This window comes from Sus scrofa, chromosome 15 (assembly GCF_054392235.1).
Source record: "Sus scrofa isolate SSC_HxYL_T2T_F1_AM1 chromosome 15, Sscrofa_HxYL_maternal_Yorkshire_Landrace_v2.0, whole genome shotgun sequence".
NCBI classification, from domain to species: domain Eukaryota; kingdom Metazoa; phylum Chordata; class Mammalia; order Artiodactyla; family Suidae; genus Sus; species Sus scrofa.
In genome coordinates, this window is record NC_139397.1 from 62794545 (window position 1) to 62800901 (window position 6357).

Genomic DNA, 6357 nt, shown 5'->3' on the forward strand with positions numbered 1-6357 from the left:
CCGGTCCCGCCCAGCTCATGTCTCCGTGTTGCCCGTCTTCGTCTCAGCCAATCGTCAGTATGGGGAGGGGCGGGAGGGGCGGCCCCGCCCTAGGTGTGCCATCTTGGGGAGGTCGCCGCGAGGCGGGGCGGGGCACTCGGGTGCGGAGGCGCTGTGACGTACTTCCGGGGTTGCCGGGGGGCGGGGCTTTCCACCTAGCCGTAGCCCGCAGACGCAATCGAGGGACAGAAGGGGGCAGAAGAGGTCCCTTAGGTCCTCTTCCCAGTTGTGGGAGATAACGGCTTTTATCTCAGATGATTTTGGGGAGAGGAGAAGACATAGAAAAAGAGTTCCCTCCTGGCTCACCGGGTTAATGATCCCGCTTTGTCATTGCTGTGGCTCCGGTTACAGCTGTGGCCAAGTTTGGTGCCTGGCCAGTCACTTCTACAGGCCGCGGGTGTGGCCAAAAATAAATATTTAAAAATATATAAAAGAAAATTGTTTCTGAAGAACATGGTAGGATCCCAATGTACCGAATTATTTTCCTCTGGTTATCCTTTAGATCAGTGCCCAATAGAAATATGATGTGATCCGAACATGTAATTTAAAATTTTCTAGGAGTTCCCATCGTGGTGCAGTGGAAACGAATCCGACTGGGAACCATGAGGTTTCGGTTCGATCCCTGGCCTCGCTCAGTGGGTTAAGGATCTGGTGTTGCCTTGAGCTGTGGTGTAGGTCCCATCACGGCCTTGGATCTGGTGTTGCCGTGGTGTAAGCCAGCAGCAACAGCTCGGATTAGATCCCCCAGCGTGGGAACCTCCGCATGCCAGTGGGTGCGGCCCTAAAAGGACAAAAAACAAAAATAAATAAAATTTTCTAATAGGCACAGAAAGTTAAGAAAAATTAATGAATACATTTTCTTTTTTTTTTTTTTGCCTTTTTGCTATTTCTTTGGGCCGCTGCCACGGCATATGGAGGTTCCCAGGCTAGGGGTCCAATCGGAGCTGTAGCCACTGGCCTACGCCAGAGCCACAGCAACGCGGGATCCGAGCCGCGTCTGCAACCTACACCACAGCTCACGGCAACGCCAGATCGTTAACCCACTGAGCAAGGGCAGGGACCAAACCCGCAACCTCATGGTTCCTAGTCGGATTCGTTAACCACTGCGCCACGATGGGAACTCCCTGAATACATTTTCTATAGCCCAATATACCCAAAGTAAAGTTTAAACATAACCAATAGAAAAAGTTAATGAGATAGTTGAGGTTTGTTGTCTTTTTGTCTTTATAGGGCTGCACTGGTGGCATATGGAGGTTCCCAGGCTAGGAGTCTAATCTGACCTGTAGCTGCCAGCCTATGCCAGAGCCACAGCAACGCCAGATCCAAGCTGCGTCTGCAAACTACACCACAGCTCATGGCAACGCCTGATCCTTAACCCACGGAGTGAGGCCAATGATCTAACCCATAATCTCATGGTTCCTAGTTGGATTCCTTTCCGCTTTGCCACTATGGGAACTCCAGTTGAGGTGGTTTTTGTTGGTTTGTTTTGTTTTGTTTGGCTTTTTAGGGCTGCACCCGTGGCATATGGAAGTTCCCAGGCTAGGGCTCTAATGGGAGCTACAGCTGCCAGCCACAGCCACAGCCACAGCCACAGCCAAGCAGGAACTGAGCTGAGTCTGTGACCTACACCACTGCTCACGGCAACGCAGGATCCCCGACCCATTGAGGGAGGCCAGGGATCGAATCTGTATCTTCATGGATGCTAGTCGGATTCGTTACCACTGAGCCACAACAGGAACTCCATATTTGAGTTTTTAAAAATTGTAACCCAGGAGTTCCCGTCGTGGCGCAGTGGTTAACGAATCCAACTAGGAACCATGAGGTTGCGGGTTCGATCCCTGGCCTTGCTCAGTGAGTTGAGGATCCAGCGTTGCCGTGAGCTGTGGTGTAGGTTGCAGATGCGGCTCGGATCCTTCGTTGCTGTGGCTCTGGCGTAGGCCGGTGGCTACAGCTCTGATTCAACCTCTAGCCTGGGAACCTCCATATGCTGCGAGAGCAGCCTGAGAAATGGCAAAAAACAAACAAACAAACAAACAAAAAAATTGTAACCCAGTGTGTAGTTTGGACTTTTCCTCATTTGGGACTGGCGGCATTGCAGCTGGTCAGTACCCCACCTGGTGGCAAGTGCTGCTTTCTAGGAAGCCAGCACAGGCAGCTTTAGTCCAGCCTGAGCTTGGCACAGAGCCCAATTCTTGAGTTTCCTGTGTAACCTGCTCTGGGCAATATGAAAATCACAAACGGGAGGAGCCAAACAATACAAAGGTTAACATAGTAAAACCCTAGGTTTAATAGTCAGATGGTGAAATGGTAGGTGCTGTGGACAAGTAGAGATTGATTTTGTTAAGGGAAGTACTCTTGTCTGTACTGTTGGTTCTCACACAGTAATTCTACTTAATGAATGAGATGCTCTTATGGTGGGAAAAGAGCTAAAGTTTTTTCTCGAGGTTGTCTTTTCTTTCTTCCTTTCTTTTCTTCCTCTCTCCCTCCTTCCCTTCCTTCCTTGGGATATGGAAGTTCCCAGGCTAGGGGTTGAATCAGGAATCAGAGCTGCAGCTTCAGGCCTACACCACACCCACAGTAATGCCAGGTCCAAGCCACATCTGCACGTCTGTGACCTACACCACAGCTCACAGCTACACTGGATCCTTTTTTTTTTTTTGTCTTTTCTAGAGCCGCATTCGTGGCATTTGGAGGTTCCCAGGCTAGGGGTCTAATCGGAGCTGTAGCTGCCAGCCTATGCCAGAGCCACAGCAACTTGGGGTCTGAGTCACGTCTGCGACCTACACCACAGCTCATGGCAACCCAGATCCTGAACCCACTGAACAAGGCCCAGGGATCGAACCCACCACCTCATGGTTCCCAGTTGGATTCGTTAACCACTGCGCCATGACGGGAACTCCAACACTGGATCCTTAACTCACTGAGGGAGGCCAGGGATCTAACTGCATCCTCACGGTTAACTAGTTGGGTTAACTAGTCACAACGGGAACTCTCTTAGCTGTGCTTTTGAATTAATTTTATTATGTTTTTTCCTCTTTATTTTCTTTTTTAGTTTCTTCTCCTCCCCTTCCTGGGATGTCAACCATCTGATTTAAACTTTCACCCTTCCCTACTACCTAATCCTTGAAAAATAAAAGTCCCAAATCACCTCATCACTGGTAATTGACTTTAAATTGTTCCAACAGTTTGCAAGGACAAAGGGGAAAAGAGATTAGAAAGCCAAATACCCAGGGGAACAGATTTTATAAACAATTTTATAAAAATCTAGTATACTTATCATTTAATGCCGTCAAACTTAAAACCTTCACCTCTGTAGTCTAAGGCCCCAAATTATGAGAAAAACATTTATGGATTTAAAAATTATTTCCTTATGAGTTTTCTGTGATTCTTGTGGGGGGATTAAAAAGATAAAATAATGGAAAATTACTGTTGCTTGGTTACTTGGCTCTGAAGAGAAATGGAAAAATAATGCCTGCATCTCAGTTAAAATTAATTCAGGTAGAGATCCATGACAGCAATGCCTTAGCAAACATGTCACGGTTGGCTTTTGAAATGTCAACACAGATTCTAGAACACTAAGCCTGGGGAGGAACTTTGGAGATCATCTGATCTTTCACATAAAAAGAGTGACATTTAAACCACCCCAAACAGCATGGAATCCCCCAGTTTCTGAAGATCATCAGAGAAGAAAATGTCATCTGTGCTAATCCCTGAACTTCTATTTGCTGATAACAACTTCACCCTATTTCAAAGTTTAGCCAATCTTAGTCATAAGTAAACTATTTTAAAATGTTGTATTCTGCAAGCCAATTTCCTCTTCTTTGGTCTCTGAGGAGCTAAAGAATATTTGGCCGACCATGATGCAATTTTTTTTTTTTTTTTTTGGCCGCACCCATAACACATGGAAGTTCCTGGGCCAGGGATCAAATCCGAGTTGCAGCTATGACCTATGCTGCAGCTGCGGCAATACTGGATCCTTAACTCACTGCACTCGGCCAGGGATCAAACCCACACTTCAGCAGCAACAGGAGCCACTGCAGTCAGGTTCTTAACCCAGGGTGCCACAGTGAGAACTCCTAACTATATTTTTTTCTCTTTAGGGCCGTACTCGCTGCATATGGAAGATCCCAGGCTAGAGGTGAAATTGGAGCTACAGCTGCTGGCCTACACTACTGCCACAGCAATGTGGGGTTTGATCCGTGTCTGTGACCTACACCACAGCTGATGGCAATGCCAGATCCTTAACCCACTGAGCAGGGCCAGGGATCGAACCCCCAACCTCATGGATCCTAGTCAGGTTTGTTACTGCTGAGCCTCAACAGGAACTCCCCCTAAGTTTTGTTTTGTTTTGTTTTGTTTTTTGCTTTTTAGGGCTGCACCCCTGGCATATGGAAGTTCCCCGGAGAGGGGTTGAATCAGAGCTACAGTTGCCAGCATATGCCACAGTCATAACCACGCTAGATCCAAGCCATGTCTGCGACCTACACCACAGCCATGGCAACACCGGATCCTTAACCCACTGAGTGAGGCCAGGGATTGTACCCACATCCTCATGGATCCTAGTAGGGTTTGCTAATTGCTGAGGCACAAAGGGAACTCCTCCACCAAGTTTTTAATCGTAGTTGATGGACAATGTAAGTTACAGGTGTACAATATAGTGATTCACAATTTTTAAAGGTTATACTCCATTATTATTATTATATTATTAGGCTGCGCCCACAGCATGTGGAAGTTCCCAGGCAAGGGATTAAATCCATGCCTCAGAAGTGACAACGCCAGATCTTTAACTGCTAGTCCATCGGGGGACTCCTTTTCTTTTTAGGGCCACATCTGTGGCATATGAAAGTTTCCAGGTGAGGGGTTGAATTGAATTGAAGCTGCAGCTGCTGGCCTAAGCCACAGCCATAGCAACGCAGGAACCACTGTATCTGCAACCTACGCCGCACAGTTCACAGCAAAGCTGGATCCTTAACCCAGTGAGCAAAGCCAGGAAGGGAACCTGCATCCTCACGGATACCACCCGCCGAGCCACAACGGGAACGCCCCTCCCTCCATTATTTAAAAATATTGGTTATATTTCCTGGGTTGTACAATGGTGCAATTTTTATAAATGTGAAGCTGCTAAACTCCCCTTTTCTGAGGTTAACCCATGAGCATTATTTTTAACTACTGTTTTCTTTTGCTTTTAAGATTTTGGTTTTTTCCTAACCTCATTAGGTTTTTTTTTTTTTTTTTTTTTTTAAGTTGGAGCCCAGACCTGGGCAACTCCTTTCAGCAGGGCCAAACCAAGCTAATTTTCTACCTACTTACCTGTACTCTTATTCCATGTTATCGCATCTGTTTGATTTCCCACTTAGTGGTACCCACTCATTGCCTGTGTGCTTTTAATCTGTTTTTTCAGATGGTTGAAAATAGGTTATTTTTGGATACTTAATCACAGTGCTGACCCCTTCACAAGTGTTAATTCACTTCAGCCACTCATTGCATGTTAGAGATGAAGAAACTGAGGCTCAGAGAGATTAAAGAATTTATTCAAGACAGTACATTTAAGAACTTGCAGAGCAGAGATTTGTTACGCTGATTTTTGTTTTTTCCATTTTTGGCCGCCCCGCAGCAATATGGAGTTCCTGGGCCAGAGATCAGATCTGAGCCACAGTCTCTGCCTAAGCTGCAACTGAAGCAACGCTGGATCCTTAACCCACTGTGCTGGGACAGGGAACTGAACCCGTGTCCTGGTGCTCCAGAGACACTGCTGAGACCATTGTACCACAGCAGGAACTCCAGGGATTTGCATCTTGGCAGTATAACTCTAGTAACTATGTTCTTAACTCTTCCATTCAATTGTAAATTTATAGTACTTGTGTTGTAGGATCTCAAACCAGTAAAGTTTGGGAACACCACTAAAAAAAACCTGAGAAAGTGTGGGCCAGGACAGCCAGCTTTATCAAATAAAAATACAGGTGACCTGGAGTTCCTGCTGTGGAGCAATGGGACCAGCAGCCTCTTGGGAGGGCTGGGATGCAGGTTTGATCTCCAGACCAGCACAGTGGGTTAGGGATCCTGTGTTGCTGCAGCTTTGGCTTAGGTGGCAACTGTGGCTCAGATCTGATCCCCTGGCTTGGGAACTCTGTATGCAGTGGGGTGGCCAAAACAAACAAACGAAAATACAGTTGACCCTTAAACAATGCAGGCATTAGAGGTTAACCCTGGAACTGACAAAAATCCGAGTATAACTTTATAACAGGCCCTCATACGTGTGGTTCTGCATCTGTGGATTCAACTGCAGATTGTATAGTGTTTTAGCACATGTTCATTGAA

General features: G+C 46.6%; 1 long non-coding RNA gene across 1 annotated transcript in view; it reads left to right on the forward strand.

Moving 5' to 3' along the window:
- The window catches only part of LOC146395873 (uncharacterized), a 979457-nt gene that overhangs the window by 296045 nt on the left and 677055 nt on the right, over positions 1 to 6357 (forward strand). The window lies entirely within an intron of this gene.